Source organism: Cygnus atratus, chromosome Z, assembly GCF_013377495.2.
Source record: "Cygnus atratus isolate AKBS03 ecotype Queensland, Australia chromosome Z, CAtr_DNAZoo_HiC_assembly, whole genome shotgun sequence".
In the NCBI taxonomy this organism is placed as follows: Eukaryota; Metazoa; Chordata; class Aves; order Anseriformes; family Anatidae; genus Cygnus; species Cygnus atratus.
In genome coordinates this window covers 61,576,832-61,589,262 of record NC_066396.1, presented here as the reverse complement: position 1 = coordinate 61,589,262, position 12,431 = coordinate 61,576,832, and the positions used below count along the sequence as shown (strand labels likewise).

General features: G+C 40.4%; 1 long non-coding RNA gene across 25 annotated transcripts in view; it reads left to right on the top strand.

Annotated features, from left to right (window-relative positions):
* Positions 1 to 12,431, top strand: part of LOC118255977 (uncharacterized) — an 85,895-nt gene that overhangs the window by 60,619 nt on the left and 12,845 nt on the right. For 2 of the 25 annotated variants that reach the window (XR_007709241.1, XR_007709238.1), the window contains exon 4: positions 12,041 to 12,178. The exons of the other annotated variants lie outside the window; for them this stretch is intronic. This is a non-coding gene — a long non-coding RNA (uncharacterized LOC118255977). The remainder of the gene's footprint in view (positions 1 to 12,040; positions 12,179 to 12,431) is intronic. 25 annotated transcript variants of the gene reach the window in all.

The window sequence follows — 12,431 nt, the reverse complement described above, 5'->3', positions numbered from 1 at the left end:
CAAGCATTATGTAGAGCAAAAGCTCTCAGAACCCTGTTTTATGCAGTATGTTCCCTAAACTAAGAGCTTTTTGTGTCCTTATGTAAAAACTCCAATTGCTTTTCTTTATATTTAAGTTGAGCAGGGTTAAAAAAACTGCCACACTGTAAGTTTCACCTCTGTTTTCCAAAGACTGATGACAGGAACAGAAGACTATTAATTTGCTACTGCTCTTTGTTGATACTACTTCTTTGTATGTCCTTTTGTGAAATACCTGTGGTTTTACGTTGCTCTTGGAAACAGTATCAGGAGCAGCACTCACCTGCAGCCCCTGAGGGAGAGCTATGCAGAACCTGGGTGTGTTTGTGCATGCCCGAGTACAATCCCCATCAACTCAAACTGTCCTTTAAAATGGATATCCTTTAAAAAGGGTCTTGGGAGGTAAGCAAGATGAGAACCTTGGATGTAAGTTCTGGATCAGCAAGGGAGTGCCTTCAGGATCCAGTACTCATAGTTTCTGCATCAGCCAGGACTCCTGTGAGCATATCCCTCAAAAAGTATAGATATGCACCAGCAGTTCTTCATGGAGAATTTATTTTCACAGCAATTCCATTTTTGTCTGCTTTCTGAGCCTGGTAGTGTATATCAGATTGGCTTCCAAATGGTGACCATATATCAGCAACACTTGATCACTACTGACCTGGATGAGAATGAAACCTGTTCTAGGGTAAATTGCCCACTGCAGTTTCATAGAATCACAGAATCATTGAATGGTTTGGGTTGAAAGGGACCTTAAAGACCATCCAGTTCCAGCACTCCTGCCATGAGCAGGGACAACTCCCACCAGACTGGGTTGCTCAAAGCCCCATCCAGCCTGGCCTTGAACACCTCCAGGGATGGGGCATCCACAGCTTCTCTGGGCAACCTGTGCCAGTGCCTCACCTCCCTCAGAATAAAGATTGTCTTCCTCATATTCAATCTAAACCTACCCTCTTTTAGTTTAAAGCCTTAAACTCCTTGTCCTTTCTTTTCACTCCCTGACAAAGAGTCCCTCCTCAGCTTTCCTGTAGGCCCCCCTTAGGTATTGGAAGGCTGCTATGAGGCCTCTCTGGAGCCTTCTCTTCTCTAGGCTGAACAACTCCAACTCCCTCAGTCTCTCTTCATAGGAGAGGTGCTCTAGCCCTCTGATCATCCTTGTGGCCCTCCTCTGGACTCGTTCTAATACTTTCATGTCCTTCCTGTGCTGGGGGCCCCAGAGCTGTATGCAGTGCTCCAGGTGGGGTCTCACAAGAACATTTTGTGACTTAAAGAATACATACAAAAGAGTTACTACACTTTTTAGTTCACATTCAGGAGGTGATATTTCCCATTCCTAGTACACCAATTAAAAAAAAAAAAAAAAAAAGGAATTGTAAGTTGTTTCAGAGTTCTACAGCAAAACTCACCGACTTATTTTCAAGTTTCCATTCCTTCCCAAATACCCAGGATAGTCCCACAGATGCAACAGTCTGTCTAAGCAAGCTTAGCAGCATAGTGGTGAAATAAATTCCTGACAAAGCTCCAGCATTTTCTGAAAAGCTGCAGTCAAAGTCAATTGCTTTTGTGTGCTAAAAAGAAGGAAAAAGAAATCAAGCCCAACTTCCTTGTTTGTGGGTGATATTTTTAATCTATTCTCACCTTTTTATTGCCCTCACTACTATCATTGTCAATAGAGTAAAATTTATCTTGGCTGTTAAACTGCACTCTCCAACCTAAATGTGTATTTGCATTTCATACTGCTTCAGAGCTTTATACCTTCATATTGCTGCCCACATTCTAATTTTGTTAATCCTTATACTATTACTGTGAAATAGGTAGCCCCTTGAATTCTTAAACCTTGTGCTATTGACATTTAAAATGGCTTTGTAATTGTTTTCAAATGCTTAGAAAGAAAGGAATAATGACAGAAAGATTGCTTGCTTGCACTTGACCAACATGTCTTAACTAATGTGATAAGACTTTCCCGTAGCAAATTTAACAGTTGAATAATAACATCTTGAAAGTGTGGGTTCAATGGAGAAGCTGACACGCCATGAACCGCTTAGTATGGCTGAAACTGTCTGTAATTTTATATATTTTCCCAGCATTTGGGGATTCTTTTTCTCTTTCCTCCTTCACCCAAACTAAACAGATCTTTTATACATGTTTATGCTAAGTGCCTTAATGGATTTGGACAGACTCTCCCTGATTTCTAAGATGCAGTCATTAGGTGGTTCTTGGAAGCAGGTGCTATTTGTGGGCTGAGCTCTGTTTCCCTGTCTCTCCCTGATAACCTTTTCATCTCTGCTGATGATTAACAATGATGGGGTTTGAGTGACACCAGCACAGCAGCCTCATCTGCACTGCCGGGAAGATTTGTTTCAAACCTGCTTGTCTGTCCCCTTGGGTTTTGAAAAGAGAGGAGAACTGTATGTTGATATAGGCATTAAGTCAATATTTACTTTCAGCTGATTTTCCAGTCTCCTCCCTTACATATTTTCTGCAGGTTAATCTCTCTGCCACCTGTCTCTCCTTGTACTGTTGTGCCACTCCTGTGTCTCACACTGACATGAAGGGGCTGGTGACAGTCCATGTGGCTGAAGTAGATCTGGAGAGGCCAAAAAATGCTGTCCATGCTGCTGATAACCATTTTCTTTGCAGGTCAGCCCGTGATATTTCCAAATGCCTAAGAGCAGACAGTACTGGGTAATCCCAACCTAGTGTGCAACTGATCTCAGCACATCTGTGGTATTTTCTAAGGACTGGGAGAGGATGTCTAGCTGCATGCTGCCTTGTACAATGATACTTGGCCTTGTAAGACATAGATTGATGCAGGGTGGAGCAAAACCTGAGAAGCACTTCCTTTAGCATATGCAAAGCCCGCGGCCACGCCTGCACCTTCTGAACAAAGGAGAGGAAATGATCCCGATGGCACAGGAGCTGTACCAGGCAGGTGTTGATGCACAGGCACCATATGCTACCTCACCGCCCAGCAAATGTGATGTCGTGTAGCAGACCTCCTGCACCTGACATGCACATGCAGATGGCCTGATTGTACTGCTAAGTACTGCTGCCAGCATCTCCCCTTTCCTGGTGGCTGGGACTGAAACAAGGACGCTGTTTGATCCATAGTGCTGGTTACTTCTGTGACACTTCTGTGTCTATTCAATTTCACTGCCTTTGAGTCTATTTTTTTTTCCCCCAGAAAAAAAACTAAATCAGGAATTAATTTTCTCACATCTTCATATTTACTAATATATTTATACAAAAACATTGTCACGAGCACCAAAATTTATACTTACTACCCTTCTTTGATATTTAAAATAGACACTATGACTAAGTTGTTTCATGTAACACTTCTGAAATGAAAATAGGTATAAGGGAAAATAAATATGTTCACAATATTCCTACAGAAATAGTTTATTTGTAATACGACATGAAGTAAATTACTAAAACAAAGATTAGGGCAGTGTATATACCAAATAGGTACTCAAGGCATATGGAAAACATGGTTATCATTAGTAGGGAAATAATAGAAAAAAGTCTTATGCCACCTACTTTCCTTAGACAGCTCTTTGGTCAACAATGCTTTGCTTTTCATTCTACATCAGGGATAATTATGTGGCTGACAAACATTAGGTAATAAAGATGTGTGGTCCTCCTGGGAGTACAGGGAAATGCTGCAGAATGTCGGGGTGACACAGCGAGGTTCCCATGTGGCATGCTTTAATACGATGCATTCATGAGAACACTTGGGAGAACTCACACAAACCGTCATGCTAACAGGATTTCAGTAACATTTCAAATAAACAGTAGTGTTGTTTAGAGGGACGTTTTATAAAGAATCGTGTAAAGGCTTGAGGCTTGCAGCAAGATTTATAGAAAGTTTACATTTAGAGCACTATATCACACTAGAGGAGAAAGATCACATGGCTTTCCCAGTATATCCTCCTGTATAATACTCTTAGTGGCGCAGTGTTAGCACGAGTACTTCTGACAGGGTACATATATCTAATGGAGGCCAACACACCCCATCATTTCTCACCCCTATCCACCATTAGGTCTGTGCATTTATACCAGGAACATTACTGTAGCCAGGAAATGGAGAAGAGGTGGAGAAAAATGTATTGTTTCCCAGTTTTGGCTTTTAGCCATTTAAAAGCAGCATTATTGATGAGAACAGGCTTTAGAATGAGAAAAAGAAAGAAGAATTTAGAGCTAATCCAGGTGTAGTATTTTAACACATCTTTTTCCTCACCTGAAGGAAAAGGTTTTGTTGTTACAGTGCCCTTCACAGAATCAAGTTTCCTTATCACAGAATCACAGAATCACAGAATCGTCTAGGTTGGAAGAGACCTCCAAGATCAGTCCAACCTCTGACCTAACACTAACAAGACCTCTACTAAACCATATCACTAAGCTCAACATCTAAACACCTTTTAAAGACTTCCAGGGATGGTGACTCAACCACTTCCCTGGGCAGCGCATTCCAATGCCTAACAACCCTTTCCGTAAAGAAGTTCTTCCTAATGTCCAACCTAAACCTCCCCTGGTGCAACTTTAGCCCATTCCCACTCGTCCTGTCACCAGGCGCGTGGGAGAATAGACCAATGCCCACCTCGCTACAGCCTCCTTTAAGGAACCTATAGACAGTGATAAGGTCACCCCTGAGCCTCCTCTTCTCCAGGCTGAACAAGCCCAGCTCCCTCAGCTGCTTCTCGTAAGACTTGTTCTCCAGACCCCTCACCAGCTTCGTTGCCTTTCTCTGGACTTGCTCAAGTACCTCCATGTCCTTCTTGTAGTGAGGGGCCCAAAACTGAACACGGTACTCGAGGTGCGGCCTCACCAGAGCCAAGTACAGGGGGACAATCACTTCCCTAGCCACACTGCTTCTTATACAAGCCAGGATGCTGTTGGCCTTCTTGGCCACCTGAGCACACTGCTGGCTCATATTCAGCTGACTATCAACCAATACTCCCAGGTCCTTCTCGGCCAGGCAGCTTTCCAACCACTCATCTCCCAGCCTGTAGCTCTGCTCGGGGTTGTTGTGCCCCAGGTGCAGGACCCGGCACTTGGCCTTGTTGAACTTCATACAGTTGGCCTCAGCCCATCGGTCCAGCCTATCCAGATCCTCCTGCAGAGCCTTCCTACCCTCGAGCAGATCGACACATGCACCTAACTTGGTGTCATCTGCAAACTTACTGAGGGTGCACTCGACTTCAAGACATGCTGGACTTCAGAGGGAGACAGAACTTAGAGGAGGAAGAATATATTCAGGTCTGCTGGGGATAAATTCTTTTCTTTCTAAAGCCCCCAAGAAAGAATGTGAAAAATTACATCTTCTGAGGGCTTGCGAATACAAGAAAACCAGAGGCATACCACACATTTGAGAGTGAATTCTGTTGTCTATATACAAAAACTGTCATTTTATTAAAAGCACACTGGTACGTGCAATGGTCTTTTTACATGCATCATTCTGCAACCTGTATATTTTTTTTTTCTCTGTGGAATAATTTTTTCTGTGGAAAAAAATCTTCTCCCTATGAAGTCCTTTCTTGGCAAAGACCTGATAAGTAAATTTGGCCTTCTTTTATCTCTATGGATCTATCCTTCAGATTAAAAAAAGGGGGATCAAGGCTGAGTTCTCACTGCTTATTGCTATATGTAGTGAAAAGTGATGTTTTTTATATAGAAGTATGTATCAAGGTCCAGTTATGTTCTATGCTATGCAAAAGAATGTCCCTGACATTTGTTAGGACCTGAATGTGAGGGTCCAGAAACAGCTTGAACTGAAAGCAATGTTCACTGCAAAAAGCTTGCTGAATTTTTTGTCTTGGTAGAATGAAGCAGTTCTAAGGTAAAGAGGCAAAATTATGACTTTTCTACAGCCCCAGTTAATTCTTAGGCTTGCATTTGCAAACTAATCAACAGAAATACAGTAGTAAAAGAGAAGAGAATGGGACTTGAGAAAGTGCCTTGTGAGAAACTTGGAAGGTCAGGCAAGATGGTCAAACTGCAGGAATGTTAGACAGTCACAAAGAGAAAAAGGAGAGGAATAAACCACATAAGTTGTGGGAAAATAAGATTTTAAGTAGAAAAACATGGCTGATTTCACAAAGATTTTTGACAACTGAATGAAGATGGGAGTGAACTCAGGCAGGGAAACTTTGGAGGTGATACACATCTTCCTTCATTTTAGGTCACCCATGTTGTGTGTGTCCATCTAATTAACGGAGAATAGAAATTGACTCATAGCAAAGCACATACACCAGTGTTTGGTCAGTTTGATTGTTTGCTGCAGCATACAGACTGAATTGACCAGGACTTCATTGACTATTGTGGGTACAGACACCCAACTCACAGGTAGGTGCCTGCATAGATGAAGTTTAAAAATAGGGGCATGAATCTCACTCTGTTTATCAGTTGTATATTTGCTATGTGTGTAAGAAGGTCCTGTTATAATATCAACTTCTAGGGGAATTTTGCAAAATTGTCGTGTACAGTGCAAGCAGAAAAAACAGGCAATATGCAGGATCCATGGGAATGAGCAAATGGGAATTTGCTTGCACTAGAATAAATTTAGTTCTTTATTGCTCATGAGCCAAAAAAAGTATGGGATATCCAGGGACAAAGATTGTCATCTGTGTTATGTGGAGCCATACGCTGTAATACTTCCCATCCTGCCATTTATTGAACCCATGTTTTCTCTTGGATTTTCTCTGACACAATTTTTTTTTTTTTTCTGAGTGAAGATGGGAAAAACAGAGAACGATGAATGTGTTTGCATGTGGACACATTTGTCTATATATTGAATGTGTAGTTGTATGCAAATTGCCAGCTTGATTTTCTAGGATGCTTAATAGCAACAGCTGAATGAGAACTTTCAAACATCCAATTCACTTGAAAATCAAGCCACTTATTTGGGTTGCTGAGTATAATTTTAGGCCTTCTATTTTGAAATATTCACACTTCATTTTAAGTGCCACTGAAAGAAAACTGCTTGACTATGTTTTAACTGGCACATACCAGCATTGCTGCTGTCCTCAACAGCATTAGATCAGTTCAGAAATTATCCTGGCTCCTTCAAAATGTGCAGAAAATGTAAGTAGATCTCATGGTCATAACTCAGATACATGGTTTCAAGTATCAGAGAGGTCACTCTGTTCCAGATTTTGCATTATGCCCATTGCAATGATGTTAGATCATCCAAGTAGTATTTGTTCAGTCACATCTTAAGGAAGAATTGGACTTCATGCAGTTATCTGAATTGGAATCTGTCCAAGACACCTCTTACATGAGTGAAATCGGAACTGAGTTCTCTCAAAACATTTAATCTGAATTTTCTACATTCAGATCACTTAGATGTACTTTCTTTCATTATTTCCTACTTCTGGCTCTCATATGGGCCTGTGAAGTTGGAATGTGTTAGGTTAATCTCAGCCAATTTCTTTATTTTTTGTCTGGTTCTGCCCTTAGCAAATGGTGGCATTAGACATAACAATAACACACAGTGCTGTGCCTCCGACAGAGGGTAAACACAATCTGTGTAGTTCATTTGTGAGTGATAATCATGGGAATTGACAGTACCAGTAAAGTCCAGGTCAGGACACTTTCAAGGTCCTGTACAGCTCCAAGACAATACAGCTGATATTTGCATTGTGCACATGGTGTTAATAAAGAAGGCCAGTAATTTGAGGCTACACTATAATGCTCTTGTAGTAATTCATGGCAAGAGTAGACCTATAGAAAAACTTCCTGTCACACAGCACATCAGAGTCCTACTTTTTGTTCTCAAATTTAAAAAAATTACTACGTGTCAACAGTTTCAGCACTTCAAAGTATGTAATGTAAGTTAGCAAGAGTTTTCAGTTTCTTGATCTTACAGGATGCCTCTGAGGGATCCATAAAGGCAGTTAAGGAGAACAAAGTTATTGTTAATAGTATTCTGGTTTTAGGGAAAACCACAAGCTGTAAAAATGTTGACAGCTACCAAAAAGACATTTGTATTTTTATCCTTACCTAACAAACAAGTGATGGAAAATAACGATGCACAAATTACAGGTGTCCAGAGGGCAAACACAAATATGACCACTGATTTGTATATACTGTGAAAATTTAGTGGCAAGTGAATTCCCAGGCTAAATAAATCCTCATGGGACAAACTGTAAAAACGAGTAAACTCTGTGACTATCCGTCTTGTCAGATTCAATGAGAATAGATAGCATTATCATGACAATGAATACTTCAATGCCAGGCTCACAGAGTTAACTGCAGAAGACCTTATTCAGTCCTTGTTTGGGCAAAATTCCATTTGCTCAGCAGGAGTTTGGCTGAAGAGTTTGGGATTTGAGAGGCAATGTTTATGAGTTATACAGGAAAATAGCTGAAATAGCAATCTTTGCAGCCCTCCCTAAAGGACTAATATATTTTTCAAGCAGCTGGAAGATTTTCTATAATCCCTCCAAGCACTTTATTTCAGGTTTACAATTATGGCTTCCAATAAATGATTGAAGTTTCTTTCAATTTACCACCTCAACCAGGTGCCTTAATGAACTCTGCGAGAGGGTTCACACAAGTTACAACAGGAGGAGGAATAACCACTTGCTGTAGGCATAGAACAGCTGCTTATAGGGGGTTTGTGGTAAAGAACTGCTCCCGAAGGCTTCCCCCAGTTAGAGAAGGTACTGCACACTGAGTGCAAGGTTATGCTGGTTAGAACATTATCCCTTTTCTCTCACGTCTCCCTCAATATTTCCTGCCTGCACCCTCGGTGAAGATAGGAGGGGGCATAGACGCTTTGTTAGATATATTGCTGAGGTTGATACATGCAAAGATCTGATCCATACTGAAAAACTATTTTAGAGATGACAGACTGAGTAGGAGAATTTCTCTTGCATAGTTTGGTACTGCCTACCAAAAAAGGGTGAAGGCTAGTTTAATTCCTAATATATACCTCCAAGTTTTCAGGACTTTTTTTTTTTTTTTTTTTTTTTTTTTTTTTAATACAGGATTCAAGGATATTTCTGTTCAGTAAAGACTTATCTACAGTTTCAATTCTAATTTGAGAAAGGTTCTTTCTTTCTTTCTTTCTTTCTTTCTTTCTTTCTTTCTTTCTTTCTTTTTCTTTTTTCTTCTTTCTTTCCTTCCTTCCTTCCTTCCTTCCTTCCTTCTTTCCTTCCTTTCTTCCTTCCTTTCTTTCTTCCTTTCCTTCCTTCCTTCCTTCCTTCCTTCCTTCCTTTCTTTCTCTCTTTCTCTTTCTTTCTTTCTTTCTTTTTCTTTCTCTTTCTTTCTTTCTTTCTTTCTTTCTTTCTTTCTTTCTTTCTTTTTCTTTCTTTCTTTCTTTCTCTCTTCTCTCTTTCTCTCTTTCTCTCTTTCTCTCTTTCTTTTCCTTCCTTCCTTCCTTCCTTCCTTCCTTCCTTCCTTCCTTCCTTCCTTCCTTCCTTCCTTTCCTTTCTTCCTTTCCTTTCTTCCTTTCTTTCCTTTCTTTCTTTCCCAGAAGAACTCTGATGGTGTAATATTTCTAATACCCAACCTACAAAGTGCTAAATATTTTCCACTCTTTGTGGCTACTGGGATATATATCATGTCCTGCTTTTATGAAGATGTCATTGTTTTCTTGGTTAAATATTTTATTCTCTTTGGTGTGTGTACTGACAAGCTGAACCATGAACTGACATGTATTCTACAATTAGGGCATTTCCCATGTGGAGGTAGATACCAGCAATATAGAAGAGAATGCTTCATGCACTTCACTTCTCCACTGCTTTATTCCAAAATGTGATTGTGGCATAAAATGTCACTTTGTGTTTGGAGCAAGCCACTATCCAGTGCAAGACTTATTACTGTCCATGTAGGAATAAGAAGAGTGATGTAGATAAGTATCGTTTCCAACATCTGTTTGGCACAGAACTTGCTACTTCTGTCTGGCTTGATCAAGCAACTGTGTAAGCTTATTTGACTTTCTTAACTGTATCAGCTAGCTAATAAAATGTATCAGCTAGCTCTCCTGAAAAAATATCCTTTTTGTAATAGATACCCACAATGGAAGAGTTAGGATTGCATGTAAGCTTATCTAGATGAGCCCTTCACTTTAGACAATAGCATGAGGTCCCATAAAACCAACAGATTTATACTCTGCAGTGACATTTTGGTTTCATTTAATAATGTATAACAGAAGATGATACAAATTTTAAAAAGCAAAAGAAGAAGCAGAAGTTAACCAAGAGTTATTTCAATTGTACATGTCAGTTGTGGGTATTAACAAAGTTATGGCCACAGTGGAATCCACAGAAAGGCAGGGAAACTAAGACACTGGTTCACCATCTTATGGAATCCCTAATATTTTGGAGCTCTCTCCCAGGAAAGTAATGCCCATGTGCAAGACAGAAAACATGATTTCCAGAGATGCAGTTAGTTTTCCATGCAGTAAGATAATTTTAACTGCTCTCCCTGCGCTATCTTTTGTGAGAAGGAAAGAAGCAAGACTAAATGCTATTACTGTTTTTTCTTCTGATAATAATTCTGTGAGGAACCAAGAGGAGCTAAAAGAACTTCTTTACTCCTACTTCTTGGTATCCCATACCATTAACATTGAGTTGAAAAGCTACAAAAGTTCCTGGAATTAGAGACTGCTCTGTTAGCCCTTTGCTGCTTTTTCATGGACATTCCTTTTTCTTTGTACTTTTATCTGGATCTCCCAGGAGAAATTGAAGGGACCTTTGTCTGGACTGTATGACTCCTGTACCAAGAGAGTTATTTTTAAAACTATACCCGGAGAGTTCATGCATTCTGTTTAAAGTGTCCTTGAGAAATGCCTAGCTTTGATCCTGCTTGAACCATTAGTTTTTACTAAGATACTATCTTTATCTGACACTTCCCATCTCTTAAGCACATCTGGGGAATCAGTATGATAGAGCACAGTGATCGCACTATATATTAGTTTGGGAGCATGGATATTATCTCAGAGATGAAAGCACAGAAACACTATGCCTGTACTTACATTCTGTACATCTGCTTTACTCCCAGTAACCAGCTGCAATGATTCACGTAGTAGTGCAATCTTGCATAATTGCCTTTGAGTTGCTGGACTTTCAGAATGTACTTTTCTTTCCTGTTCTTCTTTTTCTTTGTAAGTTTCCCAACTTTGATCATGAGCTTCGCATAACAAACCCGAGAGGAACAAAAATCACATGGGTGTCTCTGGAAATGACTGTGATTCATTATTTGCAGCTGTTGTGTTCTTGGACATCTGTGTTTGGGCAGGACTCAACACAAGACTTTCTAGCAGCATCTGAATTCCCTGAATTCAGCTCTTCTCCTTGTAAGGCTGAATGAAAACTGTTCCCCAAGGCCGTATCCTGTCATACCTTGGAATCCCCTAGGAACCCTGGTCCCCCCTTGGACCATTCAAGTCTGCTTGATACTAGACAAAGACTTGGCAGTAACTGAAAGTCTTTTTGACAATATCATGAGTAATATAATGAAAACTGAACACCTGGGAGTGGTTGTGCTAAATCAGAGTTGAAGTGTGTTTATGTGGGAGATGCTGTGTTCCTGTCTGGGGAATGAGAGGCACACAGTCCCTTCTGACGGGACAGCCAGATGACTGTGGCTCCATGTCTAGCTTTCTGACCTGGTCTGAGAGAGTGAAAATAGGTTTTGTTTAGCAAAACCCATGGTAAGCATTTCTATCTTTCCCATTTCTCACCAGTCCGTGAGCTCCTGAAAGCTACATTGTCTTTTAAGATCCAAAGGGGAAAAAAATGGTGTCTGTGCAATCACAGGCTGATGATAAACACAACTGTTCCACAGAAGTCCAGACATCAGTTCTTCCTTGGGGTTTAATTTAATGGCGATAGAGAAGGAAAGAAATATCAGAATTTTAAACAAGAATGTAGATGTCGGCAATTGTGTGTCACCATATGATGGAAGGTTGGCAAAAATACAGTCCAGATGGGCTCTTCTTCCCTTGACTATATTTCCAGTAATAATGAAATGATCCACTCCTTTATGAAAGACCTCATTGCCAACTCCTTTTACACAGGGTTATAAAATTAGTTTCAAGAGCAGAATGTGAGGGACTTTCCTATGGATGTGTGGAGTTGCTCATAAATTGTTTACTGAGACCCATTATCAAAGAAGAGTGATGTACAAAGTAATGAATGATTGAATCTCACTAAAGGTGAGTAAGAGTTGGCAGTTCTGCCGTGCTTCAAAATCTAAAGCCTAATGGGGCATCCTCCAGGAAGAATTCATGATAGCAATGCTGGATTCAAGGCTCTGTTGCCTAAGCTGACATTCTGCTCTGGCAGCAATCCCACTGCAATCTAAAACTCTTTGCAGAGAAATTGTTTTCCACTGAATACTGGATCAGGCAGTACCATGTTCGTACTGCAGATAAGAGCACAAACTGGCATTACATTTTACAGACTAGT